Below are 20,410 nucleotides of genomic sequence, written 5' to 3' on the forward strand. Positions count from 1 at the left end.
ACACTGCATAGAATTCTTTTTCTTTGTGATTTAATCTGAAAATCTTTTTCTTTTAATAGATGACTTTGGCCTGTTCACTAATTGATATGACCAATATGTTTAGTCTTGGTTTCTGCACACTGTTCAATATTGAAGTTATTCTCAAGTTCTTTACTATGTGATCTCTTTGCTTTATTTTGTGTGTGTGAAGTTATTCTGATAGCTAGAAAAAAAATTTATTTTTGTATTAGCAGTTACACTTATAACTTTATATAACTCGTTTGGGTCTTTATTTCTTTAAATAGCATCTACTAGTTGTCTCCTATGAACAATGGTAAAAATTAGTGTGCTGCTTTCTTCCACTTTTCCCTCCTCTCCTCCACCCCTCAATTTCTGTCAATACTATTATAATTTTAGTGTATACTCTGTGCAATTAAATATGCATATACTTCATTCGATTTGTCAGCTTCAAAATATATGCTTTTACTGTCTGTTATAAAAGTTGAGACAAACAGCAAATACTCTAGCTCCAACCTTTTTACTCCTATTCCCCACACAGTTTATATCAGTTGTGTCATTTCTGTATTTTTAGAATGCAATGTATTTTGTTCTTCAGCCTAATCTTCACAGTTTTTAGTTTTGTAGTCTTTTTGCTGTAATTTTCCTAATTTACTATTGATTGATCATCCTGAAATCATGCACATTTGTTTGTCTATAGCCTTTAAAATTAAAGGGTTAATAATTGAAGTTCAGTTGGGATGGATATAAAAATTCTTAGGTTTCATTTTCTTTCTTTGAAGCTGTTATTTTCTTTCTTGCAGATGTTATTCCACTGTCTGATAACATTAAAAGTTAACTTGATTTACTACAAACAATAAATGCTGGAGAGGGTGTGGAGAAAAGGGAACCCTCTTGCACTGTTAGTGGGAATGTAAATTGATACAGCCACTATGGAGAACAGTATGGAGGTTCCTTAAAAAGCTAAAAATAGAACTACCATACAATACAGCAATCCCACTACTGGGCATATACCCTGAGAAAACCATAATTCAAAATGAGTCATGTACCACAATGTGCATTGCAGCACTATTTACGATAGCCAGGACATGGAAGCAACCTAAGTGTCCATCGACAGATGAATGGATAAAGAAGATGTGGCACATATATACAATGGAATATTACTCAGCCATAAAAAGAAGTGAAACTGAGTTATTTATAGTGAGGTGGATGGACCTAGAGTCTGTCATACAGAGTGAAGTAAGTCAGAAAGAGAAAAACAAATACCGTATGCTAACACATATATATGGAATCTAAAAAATCAAAAAGGTCTGATGAAGCTAGGGGCAGGACAGGAAAAAAGACGCAGATGTAGAGAATGGACTTGAGGACATGGGGAGGGGGAAGAGTAAGCTGGGACGAAGTGAGAGAGTAGCTTTGACATATTACACTACCAAATGTAAAATAGATAGCTAGTGGGAAGCAACTGCATCGCACAGGGAGATCAGCTCAGTGCTTTGTGACCACCTAGAGGGGTGGGATAGGGAGGGTGGGAGTGAGATGCAAGAGGGAGGGGATACAGGGATATATGTATACATATAGCTGTTTCACTTTGTAGTACAGCAGAAACTAACACAACATTGTAAAGCAATTATACTCCAATAAAGATGTTAAAAAAAAAAATGATTCTGAATGCAAAAAAAAAAAGTTAACTTGATTTAGCCTGAGTCTATTCTGATCTTTTTCCCTCTTATGCATGACCCTGGGTTGCCAAAATATTCTTTATCTTTAAACTAGAATAAACTTACTAAGCTATGTCTTGGTATTATCATTCTGGATAAATATATAGAATCAAGTCAACTTTATTTCATGAAAAGTTTTCTTGAATTAAACCTTTAAATATTTATTAGGTGCTATTATTTTGGTTGCTTGCTTTGGGGACTCCAAAAGTACGTAAGTTGAATCTTCATTATCTATTTTCTATATTAATCATTTTCTCTCAAATCCTTTTTTTAAATATCTTTATTTCTGTTTCATTTTGTTTGCTTTTCTCTTCTTTATTCTCTGGGTCACTGTGTTTTTTTCAATGTCCATTCTCCTTTGTGCTCTTTCTAAGCCGTCTTCATTTCTGAATGACCTTTTTTTTTTCTTCTACTCCTTTCTTGAATTTTGCCAGCTCATGTATTATTTTCTCCTATGACCTTGTTCTTTCTTCCCTGCATTCTTTCATCTTTGCTTTGTTGTTGTACTTCATAGAAACAATTGCTTTATTAAGATTTTTGAAATCCATGATGTTTGGTCACAATTTTCATCAGCTCTTTGGCAACCTTTCTCTGGGGAGAAGTCTTTGCCCTTTAATAAACTTTTCTGAGTATTTTTCTCTTAGTATCTTTGTATTGATGCTTTGTTAGATTCTTGTTATTACTCCTTATAATAGCACTAAAGATCCTTGTTAGCACTAAATGAGTTGGATTCAGCTTCCCTGGACTTTCCATTAACAGAAAGATGCTTTGGTCAGGGAAAAAAAGGGATAGCAAGACAGAATTCCAGCGTGGCTGGTTTTCACAAGAAGTCTTCTCTGCTGCCACTGAAACGAAATGCTTCCACAAAGGGGTTTATCCTTATGAATCTTTAGGTAGCCCTGGATCCTCAGCTTTTCTCAACCAAATCAGATCCAAGAAGGCTTTTCCCTTTAGCCCATTTCACTCCAGTCATTTCACCTGTTTTGGAAAACAGGAAATATAGTTTTTCTCTCTCTGGATATACCCCTTATATAGGGAGAATATGTTTCCCTAGCTAACTCATCAAAGAAATCTTTCTCTGAGCTGCTTTCTCTTCATTTCCTCCTATTTATTTTCTTCCTAATCGCAGCTTCTTTGGACTGTTCTTACACATATTTGGGAGTCTTGGATAATACCTGTCCTCAAGTTTTGCCAAAAATAGAGTTTACTTTTTGATTCTTTTTGTTGCTTTTGGATGGTTTCTAGGAGAAGGAGAAAAATGCTGATTTACACAACCATATCTATTCCAGATGTACACAATGTCTTAATTACTAAGGTTTTAAAATGTCTTACTTTTTGCTAGGGAAAATTTAACTGCCTTATCCTTTTTCTTCAATTGTTTAACTGTTACTAAATCTTAACTTTCCATATACATTTTAGAATGACCTTTTTAAAAATTATACACACACACACGATGTTGAGACTTTGATTTTAATTTCAATAAATGTATTATTAATTTAGAGAAAACTGATATTTTTATAGCATTGACTCTTCCTATCCATTAATATGATATGTCTCTTCATTTATTTATCTTATTTAATATTTTTAAATAAAAATTTGGGGGCTTTGGGGGTGGTTTATTTGTTTGCTTTACATTTTGTTCTTCCAAACATCTTTTTTTTTCAAATTGAGATATAATTGACATATAACATTATATTACTTTCAGGTACAATGATTCGATATTTGTACACATTGTGAAATGATCACCACAATAAGTCTAGTTAACATCAGTCAACATACATAGTTACAAAAAAAATTTTTTTCTGGCAATGAAAACTTTTAAGATCTATTCTCTTAGCAACTTTCAAATATGCGATATAGTATTTTTTTTAATTAATTAATTAATTAATTTATTTATTGGCTGTGTTGGGTCTTTGTTTCTGTGTGAGGACTTTCTCTAGTTGCGGCGAGCGGGGGCCACTCTTCATCGCGGTGCGCGGGCCTCTCACTACTGCGGCCTCTCTTGTTGCAGAGCACAGGCTCCAGACGCACAGGCTCAGTAGTTGTGGCACACAGGCTTAGTTGCTCCACGGCATGTGGGATCTTCCCAGACCAGGGCTCGAACCCACGTCCCCTGCATTGGCAGGCAGATTCTCAACCACTGCACCACCAGGGAAGCCTGCGATATAGTATTATTAACTATAGTCACCATGATGTACATTACATCCCCATAACTTATTTGTTTTATAACTAGAAGCTTGTCTCTTTTAACTCCCTTCACCCATGGCATCCCCCCAGTCCCCACCCCCTGGTAAGCACCAATCTGTTCTCTGTATTTCTGAGTTTGTTTTTGTTTTGTTTAGACTACACATATAAATGAGATCATACAGTATTTTTCTTCTCTGTCTGACTTATTTCACTTAGCATAATGCCATCCATGTTGTCACAATGGCAACATTTCTTTTTTTTTAAATGGCTCACTATGTATATACATAGACTACTTTTTATTTATCCATTCATCCATCACTGGGCCCTTGTTTCCATGTCTCTCCATTTATTTTGATTTTCTTTAATACCTTAAAATAAAGTTTCATAATTATCACCCTAAACATCTCTTACATCTTTTGTTAGATTTATTCCTAAGTACATTATGTTTTCAGTTCACATTATAAATGCAGCTTTTTAAAAATTTCATTTTTAATACTTTGCTGTGGCATATAAGAACACAGCTGATCTTTGTATATTGATCTTATTTATATTCAGCAAATTTGCTGAGCTCCTGTTCATTTTAGTAGTTTGTCTGCAGATGCTCTAGATTCCTGTATAGATCATTATATTCTATCATAATCATAATCATAATCATCTGGTTTTTATTCTTTGTCTTGCCTTACTATTCTGGCTATGAATTCTAGTACAATGTCGAATAGAAGCAGCAAGAGCAGACATTCTTGACTAATTCCTGGTAGAAATCATTTTTCGGTTAAGAAATACCCTGTACAATAATAGTTTACTGAGAGTCTTATCATAAATAGGTACAAAATTTTACCAAATGCTTTTCCTAAATCCATTGAGATAATTGTTTTTCTTTTTCTTTTTTATAATTAATTAATTTATTTTTTGGCTGCATTGGGACTTTGTCACTGCACACGGGCTTTCTCTAGTTGAGGTGAGCGGGGGCTACTCTTCATTGTGGTGTGCGGGCTTCTCATTGTGGTGGCTTCTCTTGTTGAGGAGCACAGGCTCTAGGCATGTGGGCTCAGTAGTTGTGGTGCATGGACTTAGTTGCTCCGCGGCATGTGGGATCTTCCTGGAGCAGGGATCAAACCCATGTGCTCCGCATTGTCAGGCAGATTCTTAACCACTGTACCACCGGGGCAGTCCCTTGCTTTTTCTTTTAATTTGCTAATATTTTAGATTGAGTTAGTAGATTTCAAAATGCTACATCATCTTTGCATTAATGAAATAAACATAACTGGTCACAATGTGTTATTAATAAATATTGCTTGATTTGGCAATTCAGGGATCATTCATCAATCTTATTTATGTTCACAATATCTTTTTAATACCCTTTATTTTTGATATTTCTGAGTCCATATGTTTTATGGGTGTCTTGGGTAAATAGCACATAGCCAGGGTAAGAGCAGAGAATTGATTTTTTCATTTTTACCCAATATGAAAATCCTTACCTTTTAACTGGAGATTTTAGTTCATTTACATTTACGGGGTTCCTGATATATTTGGATTTATGTCTACCACATTGTTTTCTGCTTCCTGCTTTCTGTGTTTCTCCTCTGCTTTTTTTTTTTAAGATTTTTTTTGATGTGGACCATTTTTAAAGTCTTTATTGAATTTGATACAATATTGCTTCTGTTTTTATGTTTTGGTTTTTTGGCCATGAGGCATGTGGGATCTTAGCTTCCCCGACCAGGGATCGAACCCACACCCCTTGCATTGGAATGCGAAGTCTTAACCACTGGACCACCACGGAAGTCCCCTCCTCTGCTTCTTTTTTAATATTCTCTTTCTGTCTTCTTTTGAATTAATCAAGGTTTTTCTTTAATTTGTTTTCTTCTTTACTGGTTAATAAGTTGTACATTTTATTTCTACTTTGTTTTTACTAGCTACCCTTAACTTTTTAATATGCATACTTTTAAAAAACTAAAATTTCAAAAAAATTTTTAAAGTATTTTTCCCTCCCCTCCAACTACAGAAAGACTTCAGAATGCTTCCAATTAAATCACTCTTCCTCCCTTCTTAAATGATATTACTATACAGAATATGTGTTCTACCTTGATATTTTACCCCCAAATTGGTAATAATTCTTAACATTATACTATTATCGTTTGATACAGTCAGTGTATAAATTTATCTTCATATTTACTTTCCTTTTTCCAGCATTTTTTTCATCACACTTCTTCCTTCTGGGTTCAATATCTTTCTTCCCAAATATGTGCTTTAGAAGGTCCTTCAGAAGATTTTTGGTGATAAACTCTCTCATATCTAGGATCTCCCCTTGTTTCTCCTCTAACAACTACTTGAACCTGCCCCCATGCTCCCTATATCCCACTTTATCTCTCTGGGGACACTTACTATGTTTATTTTAAATTCTTGATCCTTCTGGTCCATTAACTGTCTTCCTCAGGTGCAATCATCTACATCTCAGAGTGAGGACTGACAGGGGCCAGGGAGATGGAGTGCTCAGGGGCCAAGCTATCCCCTGTACGTGTTATTATCACTGTCACTGGTGTTTTCTATCCTGCAGTGGCAACAGGAAGGGCAGTGACCCATCAAGGACAATGTGAGGGAGACTCAAGGATGCCACGTAATCCTCTCCCCAGCCTGCCCCCCATCCATGGCTCCTGCACTCCCCTGCTGCAGTATTCTACCCACCCCTCACACCTCCAGGACCCTACCACCTTCTACATCCCCAGGGGGTCCTCACAGTTTTTATCATCTAAAAACAATCCATATCTTCCTGAATCTGTGGCATCTCCAAGGCTCAGTTTGGGGGAGGGATCCAGCATCTGGCCTTATTTTTTCATCTTGTCAGATATCAGGCTGTGTATTTGGGTTTGTGTGTTCCCAGAATATCTATTCACACACATCTCCCCCAGTCAGTCATGAGCTCCCTGAGAATAGAGGTCATGTCTGTTAAGCCCTTGAACCCTCACATCTGACATAGACCTTGACACAACATAAGGAGATGGGGGAGCAGAGTTCTTAGGAGAGCCCCAGGTCTGCCACTTACTAACTCCAGGATTTCAGGAAGGTTAGTTTACTTCTCTATGGTTCAGATTTCTTGTCTATAAAATGAGAATTAGATGAGAACATGCATATAAAATAGTTAACTTAATGTTTGACCCATAGGAAGCTCTCAACAAGTGATAGCTATTACTATACAATACTCAGAAATGTTTGTTAATTAAATAAATCCTGTATTGAGTGTCTACTACATGAAGAGAGCACTGTGAGGCCTTGGGGATGTTTAGAATATGTGTCAAGATTTCTGCCCTAAATAATTTGCAATATTTTCAGAGACTAGGCTCATGACACAAGTAAGCAGTAATACACACACGGTTTCTAATAAAAGACTGAAGCTATTATCAATGGGTCCATGGGGTTGAGGAGATAAGAGGCCTAAGTTCTCATCCCATCTGGTCACTCTCTTTCTCTGTGATATGACTTTGTCCTGTTCTACTTTGGGCCTCTTTTTCTCCCACTGGCAAAATGAGAAGCTGGATCCCAAGCATGACAATCTGAGCTCATACAAATCCACTGAATTAATCTCTAACTCTTCTGCAGCTCCTTACAGGGATAAAGTACTAGATCAAACCAGGATAAGTGATGAGTGAGTGTGTCCATTAGGTTCCCTACAGGAAACAGATGGCTCAACCAGAGGGTTAATTGTTGGGAATTTAATGAAGGTCTATTTACAGAGGTGTGGGCAGGTGTAGAGGAACAAACATGGTATAGTGAAGTCTTGAGGGACAAGACTTTAGCATCCCTGTCCCCTCAAGGGAGGTACTAGTGAGAGCTATAGCCATGGGAGAGGGGCTGCCTGACAGGGAGGGAAGCAATGAATACCCCAGCCTCCAACCCCAGCCCTCCGTTTCTTGCTGGAGTCTTCCATTGGCTGAACACAAACTGAAGCCATGGGACAAGGGAGCCCAGGTGACGCAGTCCATAACATCAGACTCCTGGGACACAGAGCAAGGCAGAGGATGGACTGGGGAGAGTCACGGAGAGGGTGGGGGAAAAAAAGAGAATAACTAGCTCAGTGAGTGAGCATCAATTTATTGAATGCCTACTATGTTCCAGAAACTGTGCTGTACACACACTGGGTCTTTCATTCCCTTAATAACCCTGTAAGATGATATCCTTGCCCAGCCTACAGATAGGAAACTAAGGCAGAGAACACATATACCTGCCCAAAGTCACATACTGAGTGAACGACAGAGCTGGGACTTGAACTTGGACCTATGTGGCACGAAGGCCCATGCCCTTTCCAGCACATCATGGCATCACCCTAAAGCCATGTGAGGCCATGTGTGGGGCTGCTGGGCTGAGAGACAGGAGCAGTGCCTGACTCCAGGACTAGGTCTGAGCTCTTTCTCCCTTGACAGAGATGTCCTCTGTGAAAGCCAGAACTTTCCCATCAATTGCACTGTCATTTGGGCCTTGTTTCTTTTTAAAGCAAAAAGTGGATCAGAAATGGTCTCATCTGATGGTCTGCTTTCCAACTGTTGCTTTTTTAATCAACCCAAACCTCAGCTCTGGGGTCATAAGAAGATCATATGTTTCTTGTATTTCTTTAGCGTCCTAATCAGGTCCCAGTCAGCTCTGTAACACATTCCCAACTCCCACAGCCCCCCACAAAGCCACAGCAAACCCCCGAAGAAGGCTGTCACCCACACAGAGCTTCACAACCTTCCAAAGTCTCCACGCAGGCTCCCAGGATCCACATCACCCTACACACACCCAGCACTAAGTCCAACACACCCGACACTCCCATGCAGGGCACGCACAGCCCGCACAAGCACACGCATAGGTATCACAGACACGCGTGCTCACACAGACCCACCCACACTCTGACTCACAGACACACAAGGCAACACCCACTTTCACACATACATTCACCTCGAGTAATAAAACCCAGAAACCAGAGCCGCAGGCCCTGGAGCCAAATCTTCAGACTCCCTGAAGGGTAGCACGGAGGCAGCCCTCGCCCATCTCTGAGCCCCGAGGACACAGTCTTCCGCCTGGCCTTTGAGGTAGAGAGACTTACAAGTTTAATGGTGGCTTTAATCACCTTTCATTATAGACATTTTGGGGTCATGTTTTTCTGAACAAAAACGGAGTCTATTTCCTTTTGAAAATTCTAAATAAACATCCACGGGGGTTTCATAGCTTCCCAGAATAAAGGTTTTGCTCTGATGAGAAAAGCTGCAACGCCACCTCCATTCTCCAAGTGCCCCTGTGACCAGCGGTGCCCCACAGAGGCTCAGGGCTCAGCCTGTGCGCTGCCGGGATCATGGCACTCATCACTCTGTGTCATGGATGAGCTCTTCAGGAGCACGGTCCAGCACTTATTTGGCCAAAAAAGAGAAGGAGGCCCAGAGGGGGACGCAGCTGCCAAGATCAGCCAGGCACTCTGTGAGGGCAGTGCTGTCAGATTTGGGGTGCAGGACCCTGAGGTGTGCCGAGATTTCATGTTTGGGGAGGTGATGCTGAAGATTTCTCTGAGTGTCCTCATCTCTAAAACAGGGATCAGAACGGTGGTTATATCGGAGTGCAAATGTGATATATGTGTTGCATCAGGCGCATAATAAGGGCTCAAAAAGCGAGCACACACGCTCACATGCACAGCCCTCACTGCAGCAGCCACCATGCCCTGTGTCTTTGTGACATGCTTCATGTGGCTGCCACAAGTCTCCCACCAGAGAGAGGACGCTGCCATCACCATCATCCTGGGAGTGCAGGAGAAAGAGGAGGCCACCCAGGAGAGGGCCCCTGGTTCTAGCCCCCAGCCCCACAAAGCACACAAAGCACTGCCCTCGGTGACGGCAGCCGGTGTGACTTTTTAGTTTGAGAAGTAACGTGGCTTTCTGACAGATTTTAAGAGCAGGGGTCTGGGTTGTGGCCCCGCCCAGGTGTGACCACAGAGCCCAGGAAGAACGTCGGTGAGTGCCCAGGGAGGGTCGTCATGGGCCCGAGCTGGTCACTCATCCCTGGGCTCCCCGCACCCCAGGCCTGGCTCCTCTGCACTTCTGGAGTCAAGCTGCTGAAATGACTGTCCATCTTGGGGCCTTATGGGCACCGTCAGGTTTATAATGGCTTGATTTTAATGACCTCGGCTGTCGGGTCTACAGGCAGGGACGCTGGGGCTGGGAGAGTGTCTGTTGCCCAGAGAGCAGCCAGGTAATATGGGCCAAGTCAGGAGGAAAGAGACAAACCAGGGTTCTGCCCCAAGGAGGGCAGGTGGGTGAGAGCATCAGACACTTGTCATGTGACACCGTAACAGCAACTATGACAGTGCTGGCCTGTGTTTTCTGTATCAGTGCCATTAAGGGCTGCACGGGCTGTGGACTAGCCATCACTTGGGAGTGGGTGAGAAATGCAAATTATTTACCCCAGACCTGCCAGATCAGGATTTGTGGGGCTGGGACACAGTAGTTTGTTTTAACAAGCCCTCCAGGGGATGCACACTAGCGTTTCAGGACCATTGTTCTATATTATCTCCTTTATCCCTATTTTCCAAAAGAAGAAACTGAGGCTTAAATAGATTAAGGTCTTAAAGCTAGAGAAGTAACAGAAACAACACTCCAATACGGATATAACTGACTCTTCCCTCTCCCTTGGGTAATGTTGAGTTCCTTGGCTTAAAGGTGGGCAAGTGGGAGCTGGTCACCCTTACTTGCGGTGGGCCCTCCTGCCTAAGTGGTCACCAGTGGCCTTGGCATCTGGCCTGTGACTTGGAGTCTAAACTCTAAGCTTAACCAGGGAAGTCCACTGTCGGTGAGTTGGGAAGTGATGAAGACTGGGTGGACACGCGTGCAGAGGAGAGAAGTGGACCCACTGGGAGCCCCTGCCAGCTGCCCCAAGCTGTGCCTTCCCTGGTGCTCCTCTCCCTGGCAGATCTCCTGCTCCTGCTCAGATGCCAGGGGTGAAGCTCATGCCCTGGGCCAGCACACCAGAGCTACCCAAGAGCATGGCTGCTCTGGCTCTTTGTGCCCAGGGCCTAGCTCGGGGCCTGGCACCAAGTGGGTACTCCGTGAAGCTGCATGGTCAAGTAAAGCAGTGACTGGCTAAATGGCTATGGAAGACATCATGGAAGGCCCTGCAGACCTTAAGTGGCATAAATATGTGGAGAAGTGGGAGGTAGTGGGAAAGGTGCTCCTGGTGAAGGCTGCAGCCTGGGGAAAGGCAGTGTGAGACTGCAGAGCGTGTTGTTGCAGCTTCTCTCAAGTGCTTACGAGATAAGAAATTCAAAGGTAGATTTGGCAGCCATGGGGAAGGCCCGCACTACCAAAAGGTGGAACAGGAGGGTGGGGTTGATTCTACAGGTGCTGGGGAGCCATGGAGGGCGTTAGAACAGGGAAGTGGTGGGATCATATGGAGTCTTGGGCTGGAGAGGGATGCAGCAGCAGCTCCTGTATCCCGAAGCCTATCCTGCACCAAGCGCTTTGCCTGCTCCCTGCCCAAGGACCACCCATTTTATAGCTGAGGCTCAGGGTGTCCAGCTCAAGGGAGCACAGCTAGGAAGAGGTGAAGCAAAATTCACACCCAGCTCTGTCCGACTCCAGAGCCCAGGCTCTCACTCCTCCCCTACTGCCCCATCGCTGAGTTGCCTCCAAGGGCAGGCTCCTGGGCACCCGGCTTCGAGATCATTGGGAAGCAGAGGTTTCATGCCTTCTGCCTGGAGTGAGAAGTCAGTGCTGGAACCCCAGCACTCATGGACACTCCCAGGCTGTGAGCCTCTTGGGGTGGGCGGGCCGGGTTGTATGGTGGAAGCAGGTGGTGGACATGCCCAGGAAAGGAAGGTCTGGGGCATGGAGGAGCAGAGGCAGGCTAAGTGAAGCATGTCCCCAGAGCCCTTGGCAGGACTGAGGGTGCAGGCGCTCTACTGTCCTGACGCTGAGCTCTGAGGCCTGGACTTCCGGAGCCACTCTGTTCCTGGCGGGCAAAGCCACCTCTGCTTCCCTGCCCGGGGAGGGCCGGGCGGGCGTCCACTGCGGAGGAGCCAGGAGCGTGGGGTCAGGGGAAGCTGGTTTCCGCCTGTCAGGGGGACCAGAGACCTCAATGACTTCCTGGATTCCACGAGACAAAGAGACGTGAGAGAAAGAGAGACAGACCGAGAGCCACGGAGACGGAGGACAAGCGAGGGGCCCGCAGAGACGGCCGGGAGAGGCTCGGAGGTACGCGCCGTCCGCACTGCGCCCCACGCCGCTCGGCCGCGCGGCAAACTGGAAACAGCTGCGGAGGTTTTGGGTTTCCGCCCGGCCTCCCCCTGGCCCCTGGCTCGGGCCCACCCGAGCAGTTCCTCTTAATCCCGCTCTCTCTCGGGAAGCTGCGCTGTGAAAATCCTCGGCCCTGCCCGGGCAGGTCAGCCCTGGGCTGGCGGCAGCACGCCGGGTGGGAGGGCGCCGGTGGCTGCTGCTCCCCGGCCGCCCGGCCCTTCCGTGAGCGGCCGGCTCCACCGCGCTCCTGCCCGCGGGGCCTCCACTGCCTCATCCCATAGCCAGGCTGATCGTGCCTCCCACGCCGGGATCAGGGGGTCGTTGTGAGGGTTTAATGGAAAGTGCCCCAGGCGTTCCCTGGCACCTGGCGGGTGCTCCCAGAACCTTCACTGGTCCCTTTCTTGCTATGATGCGCCACCCCCAGGGGGCGCCTTTTTCTAATTGGCACAAAGATATTTTAAGGCCAGTGGTGGCTTTGCCTCCTCTTCTCGCTCACTCTCCCAGCTCAGTCCCCTGGAACACAGACCCAGCGGGCTTCCCCCAGAGGGCATGACTCACCACTCCAGCTCATCACGCACTTCTTGAGGCCCTACTGTGTGCCGTCCAGCGCTGGATCCCGCTCAGTACCTGCCCTCAGGAGCTCAGAGACATAATCTTGTTCAACTGGGTCACAGGGCTTTGCCTCTGGAGTTTGGAGGTCAGATAAGCCTCATTGTCCATTCTGAGCTCAAGACGAGAAGGCATCCAGGTTAATCCATCGTCCAGAGAGGGCAAGGGGCTTCCGCAAGGTCACACAGCAGGTCTGTGACAGAGCTGGGCCTCTGGGCCATGCCTCCTGCCCTCCAGTCAAGGCTTTGTTTTGTTTTGTTTTGTTTTGTTATGAGCACTGAGCCGGCTCCTTCACTCAGAGAGCCAAATTGGGATTGAAGTGCCTGCCTCAGCCAACAGCCAGGGCTGCCGCCAGCTCCAGAAGTCACTCACTTGGCGAGGCTTTCTGGAGTTCCTTTGCCCCCGCCCTGGATGCTGCTACACGGCCAGAGCAGCACAGATTGGGGCAGCACATGTGGTGGGCGGAGCCCCCGGCAGGGAGGCAGCACCACAGGGTCTACTAGGGCCCCCGTGTCCCTGCTGCGGACTGAGGTCAGCATTAGTCTAGGAGGGAGGACCTCTGAGGGCCTTGGCAGCCCTGACACGCTGACCCCTCACCTCCGGCCCTCAACCCCCCAGCACCTTCCTGCCGCCCACATCAAATGAGTCTCTGCAGAACACCGCCTGTCAGAGAGAACGGGGTCCCCAGAGAGCAGGTCAGCTCCTGCAGACCCCCCCGCCTCTGTATCGCTCCTGGGTGTGCACACACAGCACAGAATCTCACAACACCCCACACGAGGTGACACACACGTGCACATTCACCGCACACACACACGCACAATCACTGCACAGTTTCGTGCTTGTGCACGTGCGGTCTCACGCAATCTCCCACTCACCTATACTCAGTGTCACACACGTCCTCTTGTTCACACACACAACCTCACGCTCTTACACACCTCTCCCGAGTCCCCCCGTTTGTCTCACTCTCCCTGGGTGCCCATGGCCAGCACGGCTAAGGGTGACCCTGGCAGCCTCTCCCTGCCATCCGCCCGGATTCCAGCAGTGCCCGCGGCCTGCTCCTGCCTGGCCTTCTCCTCTCCGCAGGGGCCGGCCTGGTGGAGATGGCTCAGAGGGGACGTGTGGCAGCAGGGCGTGTGGCTAAGCAGGCCGGTCCCAGGCCAGATGCGGGCCCGCTGCTTCACAGCTCCCAGAACAGGAGCTCATTGCTCCTCCACAGGCCGAAGGCTGGTGGCGTTCTTATAGATGTCACCCACACCCCCCCCCATCCCGCCCTGCCCGGCAACCTGCCAGCGACCCCCCGGCAGAAGAGAGAAATCATCTGCATACCTCTCCCCAGCCCTGCCTTAGATTCACACCGGCCAATCCTCACTCATACCAGGGGGTCCCTCCCAAAACCTGCTCTGAGCATGTCACCTCTGGATCAAATGCCATTCCTGGATTCCCTTCTGTTGCTGGGAAAACCCAACTCCCTCTCCTGGATTCCATGCCTGACCCAGCCCCCTGCTTCTGCCTCAGGTGAGGCAGTCACCACCCACATTTCACACACACACACACACACACACACACACTTTCAAAAGCAGATTTATCATGAGGTTGGTGATGTCTAAGTCTCAGGACCCCCGCACTCACACCATCCTCTAAGGTGCTCTTTTCTGGGGACACGGGAGGGAGGCAGCGGCCCCAGCCACACACAAGAAGCGCTGGGCTCAGTGTCTCCACCTCAACACTGAGGATAACCCACCCCGGGCGGCCTGCCTATCTTACAGAGCTGGTGTGAGGGTGTAGTGATGGCCTTTTGGAAACTGTAAAGTGCTGTGCATGTGGAGGCATCACTTATTATGAGCAGCTGCTAGTAAGAACTTGTCCCTTAGACAGTCTCTCCCACGGGCCCTGGGCCAGAGCAAGGACCCCGAAAGAGCCCAGGCTCTGCCGTTCCCTCGCTGGGTGACTTCAGGCGGGCTCGTCCTCCTTTACACTCAGGGTCTCAGTTTCCTGAGTAGCAGGATGGGCCTGGATGAACTGTACTCTTCCTCCCATTTCTCACCGTTGAGGGGTCCAGGGATCCATGTTGCAGGTAAGCAAGCCATAGGAGCTCAGAGAATCCACTCACAAATTCACACCTCACTTCCCGCGCAAGGCCACTGAACTATTCAGCCGCAGACAGCAACTGTCCACCCCACGGCCCCTCCATGTGCAGGTTGGGGGCCAGGCACTGAAGCTGTAGCAAATGAACACGATGGACACCATCCCTGCCCATGACAGCTTACAGTCTATCAGGCAAGAAGAGAAACTGAAGAAGTAAATTACCAGTGCACAGAGTATCATGAAAAAGCGCAGAAAGCGACTGGAGATTGTAACAGGCAGATCTCTCCCGTGTTGGGGGGTCAGGGGAATCCCCCCCCAGCCTCCCCATGGCCCTGGAAAAATTATGCTCAAGGAGACCTGAAAGTGAATAGATGACTTAGGTAGGGGGAGAAGTAGGAGGGAAAAAATCCAGAAACCGCAGAGAAGGGCTGCGTGGCTGGAGATGGTGAGGATGAAGGAGTGATGGAGGGGATGCAACTAGACTCCTAGCTCTGGAGGTGGGAAGCTGAGGGAGAGCCCATGCGCTGGGCTCTGTTTCTCCGTGAATAGGAGGTCAGGGCGTCTGCTGGGACGGTTCAGGTTGGAACAGTCCGCTAGGACTGTAGCCTGCCTATGGGCCACTGAACCATGTACAGTGTTCTGTTAAATTCTTTGCTTTCTACTCTCTCCCAGGCCCTGTACTGGGCACTGGAGCTCATGTGGGAAGTTCTTTAAAGACTCCTCTCTGCTTGTTTGTTTTCTTTTGTGGGAGCAAGATTGGAGGTCTGGCCCCTTCAGGAATGCAAGGCAGTAAAATGGTCCACCATGTGCAGTTGTACAGGTTGTTCACTGTCCAAGACACCCTGCCAAGGGGCTGAGTGGAGGCTGAAATTCAGCTCTTGTTCTGCTCCCCAAGCTATGTGCTCTGCCATGAGGCTGTGTCTTCTGCGGGGGAAAAAGAGGGCTCCTCTTTCTAATTTGCACAGAGATACCATCCACTCTCCATCAGCTGAACTATGAGCACCCTGGGCTGTGCCTGGGGCACTTTTTCTAATTCTCACAAGGTGTGTGGGCACCACCGGCTTTGGGAGTGAGTCAAGAAAGCTGAGATGTGCCTTCTTTTCAAAGATTCTAAGGAATGAGAAGGTTGGGCGTCAAGGCAGCTCAGCATCTCCCCCAGGAGAGAGGTGTAAGCACAGGCTGGAGGTTTTTCATAGAAAGAAAGCTAGTTGGTACCCAGGATGAAGGTCAAAGAAATATGAGCCTGAGAAATCCTCCAGTTTAGAATCCTTACTGTTAAAACTAGGCCATCTTATTTCAGCCCCCCATTTTTCATGTGAGACATCAGAGGACAAGAGGAGTCGTGTGGTTTCCCTGGAGTCACACAGCGGTATTCAAGACAGTGCTAGGCCTCTCAACTCCCAGAACTGAGTTACTCCACCACACTCATGCCGGGCCCATCCCAGGGAATCCTCATTTGAGCCCCTCAGGGCAGGGGTCAGGCCCATCTCTTCCAGGGTCCCCAGTACAGGCACACATACTCATTAACACATAGGCATGCACACACACACACGCACACACACATGCACGCATGATTTTGGTGGCCTGGTGGTTGCCTCCAGCATAGGACAAGGGCCAGGCTCCCTGTTCACCAGACTGTAAATCTTGGTGCCACTGAGTGGGCTCCAGAACCTTCTACACCACCCCCTAAGGAATTTAAACTTGATTTTGTTCTTATCTAAATATGTTCCTGTGCCTTATCTCACAGGAAACAAATTAGCACCCGTCCCAGGAGGCTGAGGGGCCCAGGGGACATGCTGAGCTTCCCAAGGCAACACTTCCAAAACATGGGGGTCCCAAGGGAGGGAAAGGATGAGACAGCCTCAGGCTTCTCACAGGCCACCAGCTCCCACCACCACCTCTTCCTTTCCCCAAACTGGACCCACACCAGTTCTCAGCGGAAGTATGATTAATTGGGAAGGGATGCGTCAACTTAATGGGAGACCTGCAAGTTTGCAGATGGGCTTCTTTCTTGTTCTTGCTGTCACTGGTGTTTTTAAGCCATGATTTTTCTCCATCTCAGCCATTTTTCTCCATTCTCTTTATTTCTTTATCTCTACATTTCAGCATGTCTGGGAGGCTGGAAGAAAGAGGCCACTGCTAGTCAGGGTCACCTAACCCACAGCAGATGAGACACTGCCGACATATTGGCATGTAAGGAGGAATACCAAAATAGTGCATATGTGACTTATTCTTTTTTAACCTTTTTGTTGTAAAATAACAGGAAACTACACAAAAACAGACAGTTCAGTGAATCATTATAAGGTGAACACACCTGTAAGATTAGCAAGATCAAGAAATAGAACGGTGCCAGCGGCCCCAGGAGACCCTCTGGGTGTCTCATCCCAATCACAATTCTCTCTCTTCCCCAAAACTAACCACAATCCTAACTTTTGTAATTATCACTTTCTTGTTTTTCCTTATAATTTTATCACTCAAATGTACGTCCCTAGACACTGTCATTTAGTTGTGCCCATTTTCTATATTTGGCATATCCCATAGGTCTCTCCTAATCCCCAGCTTTCCACCTCCATCTCTTACTTTTCCTGACAATTTATCTGCTGAGGAACCCTGGCTCTTTGACCTACAGAGGGTCCACACTCTGGAGTCTGCTGATTGAATACTCATGGTGCCATTCACCATGTGTATTTGTCCTTTGCCTTTCCTTCAAATCTGTGACTGGATCCAGAGAGTAGATCAGGCTCCGGCTCCAACCTCTTTGGCAAGATGACAGGTGGGCTGTGCTGTTTCACCAGCAGCATATAAAGTCTGGCTGTGTCTCTTTCTGATATTGTTAGCACCCATTGATGCTCAGTGCCGAGATCCATTCATTTGTTGGATATTACAAAATGGTGGGTGATACCAGACTCTGTCCTTTTATTGTAAATTCATTAGTTGGAACACTATTATTATGATCTATTAATAATTCCCGTCATTCAAGGTCATGGGTTTGGGTCCTTGAGGGGTGGGTGTCTCAGGGTTGGGAGAGGGGCAATGGTGTGACATGTTTAATCTTGAAATCCCTTTAGTAGCTTAGGATACGAGTCCTGGAAGTACTACAAAGGTGAAGTCCACTCCAACTACCCACCTAGAACAGGAATCCCCTCTGCAGCCTCCCTAATAGTTGGCTGTTCAGCCCCTGCTTACATAACTCATGGATCAGGAAGCTCACTACTTCCCAAGTCAAACCATCCCATCCTTGCCAAAATCTGGTTCTAAGAGGGTCCATCCTCATGCTTTAGAACTGCCTCCCTGCGCCCTCCCACAGGGGTCCCACAGGGCAGGTCTGCTCCCTCTACCAGGGAGTGGCCCTTCAAAGACTCCTCCTCCAGGAAGTCTTCCCAGCTGCTCCTCTCCCTCTTCCTCCTCTTCTGGCTGTAATTTCACATAAGATCCAAAGCTTTGGTGCTGTGATTGATGTTTGCTCAGAATTCCAAAGCAGGTTTATCTACAATTTTCAAAAGGCTGATGCTCATTTGGAGGCAATCGGGCCCAAGTGTCAAACACTAATGCTTCATCTCCCAGTCCGGTCTCACCACAACCTTGCTGCTGACCACAGCAAAAAAAAAAAAAAAGCTCATGGGCCAGTCTTTCATTGTTTAACCCCCTCCACATCCACACCAAGAAGCCACATTTCACAGACACCCAGATATGAGACAGCAGAGATGGACAAGGCAGCCAAACGACCACTTCGCCTGGCGCTTGACACAACCAGACATGAATCAAAAATAAAATCATCCCAACACACACACAAAAGGGGTCAAATTGTAAATGAAAGTTGCTTTTGAAAGGGAGGTCTTAAAGCCATCATCTTCCCTTATCCTCTTGGGGGCCCCAGTGTCCCCCTCAGTTAGTGACATCACCTTCCACCCAGACTCTCCAACGCATAACCTGAGTCATCCCCAAACCTTCCCTTGCTCTCAGCCCCACATTCAGTTACTCACCAAATCCAGCCACTAGGTACGAGGAACGTCTCTGCAAACACCGTCTAGTCTATACTTTTCCACTTGCTTTGCACCAGCTCTCCCACCAACATAGAATGCACTATCGATCACCCATCAATACCTCTGTTAACACAAGCCTCCCCAGCCTTCAAAGTTCGGTCCACAGCCACCACCCAAGCACCTATCCTGGATCCTGACCCCCTTCAAAAGCAACCCTCTCTCCAGCAGACTCTCAGGGCTGGATTTATGGAATAAATGAGCGGATTCACTAATTCTGGAAATATTTCTTACCCCCCTTATGTGCCAGACACTATCCTAGGCACTGAGGCTCTAATAATAAAAGCAACAGACAAAATCGCAGTTTATTATCGTCAGCAGAGTCAGACAACGAGAAAAGCAAATAAGTAAATTAGATATAGCATATTAAGAAGGTGCTGTGGAGAAAAATAAAACAGGGAAAGGGCTTCTCCTGTGTTGGGGGAGAGAATGAGGGACCTCTCTACCAATGTGACCTCAGAGGAAAAGACTTGAAAGAGGGAAGGAAGTGGACCTCTGCAGGTATCTGGGCAAATGAATGAAAGAGGAAATGAATGAGTGAACAAATGAACAAATAATTCACTGAACACAGTGATTAATGAATGAGGGACTCACTGAATGAGTCAATGAATGAGTGGACAAGAAGGTGGGGATTGCGTCTAGTTTATCTGTTATAACAAAGTGAAGCGAAGTGAAGTGAAGTGGTCAAACTACACAGGCTGGAAAGAAACCACCAGCTATTTCTGTGACTTCTTAGAGCCCATTTAGGAGCTTGAAAATGTGTCTAATGAACTTGTGGAGTGGTTTCAAGGGCCTCCCTTCTTTTTAGAGGTCTCCAAGGGTTCTGCAGGCTACACTCAATGCACTCACAGCCACAGGGGCTTGGCTAGGCTGACAGCGTGGGACGAGGGAGTACCTCCTTGGAGGAGAGCACAGGGCAAGGCTGCAGAGCTGGGTCCAGCTCCGGCTCCGGCTGGTCTCAGTGTCTATCTGAAAAATACTCCCAGCTCGCTCCTCCTCAGAATGGGGATGTAGGCCCCACGTGCCCTACCCGGGCAGCCATGCTCTAAGGTACACCAAGGACCAGGAAAGGGACGGTGCTACGGGGCTCATTTCTTCCATCCCAAGGCGAGGTGTGACGATGCACATCGGTGGGGCTCCCCATCGACGGCAGGAGGATTATTACTTAGGCTGGGCAGGGTCTAGAGTGAATATGAAGGATTCTGCCTCTGCACATCCCTGCCTGGTCAGAATTTTGTCAGTAAGGACATAAAGGGCAGGCTGGAGACACAGAGGGAAGCAGAGAGATGAGCAGGGATGTGGGATGGCAGAATCAAAGGCACAGAGCAAGGACTAGGGTGTGGTGTGTCATGGGCTCAGCACCAGCCATACGAAGGCAGAGCAGGGCAGCACAGGACAGGGAGAGCATCCCCACCCCCAGGGAGGACAGTCACCTGGAGACAGGATAGCACAGGGCTTACAACTGGGGGCTTTGAAGTCGGACAAACACAGATTCATATCCAAGCTTTGTGGCTTTGAATGA

At 47.0% G+C, this 20,410-nt stretch overlaps 1 long non-coding RNA gene across 2 annotated transcripts in view; it reads right to left on the bottom strand.

The window, feature by feature from the left end:
• LOC133088603 (uncharacterized) overlaps positions 1–20,410 on the bottom strand; it is a 165,823-nt gene that overhangs the window by 20,758 nt on the left and 124,655 nt on the right. The window contains exon 5 of one of the 2 annotated variants that reach the window (XR_009700528.1): positions 3,281–3,876. The exons of the other annotated variant lie outside the window; for it this stretch is intronic. This is a non-coding gene — a long non-coding RNA (uncharacterized LOC133088603). Of the gene's footprint in view, positions 1–3,280; positions 3,877–20,410 lie in introns of those variants that run through there. 2 annotated transcript variants of the gene reach the window in all.

The sequence above is a fragment of the Eubalaena glacialis genome, chromosome 3 (genome assembly GCF_028564815.1).
Source record: "Eubalaena glacialis isolate mEubGla1 chromosome 3, mEubGla1.1.hap2.+ XY, whole genome shotgun sequence".
NCBI classification, from domain to species: domain Eukaryota; kingdom Metazoa; phylum Chordata; class Mammalia; order Artiodactyla; family Balaenidae; genus Eubalaena; species Eubalaena glacialis.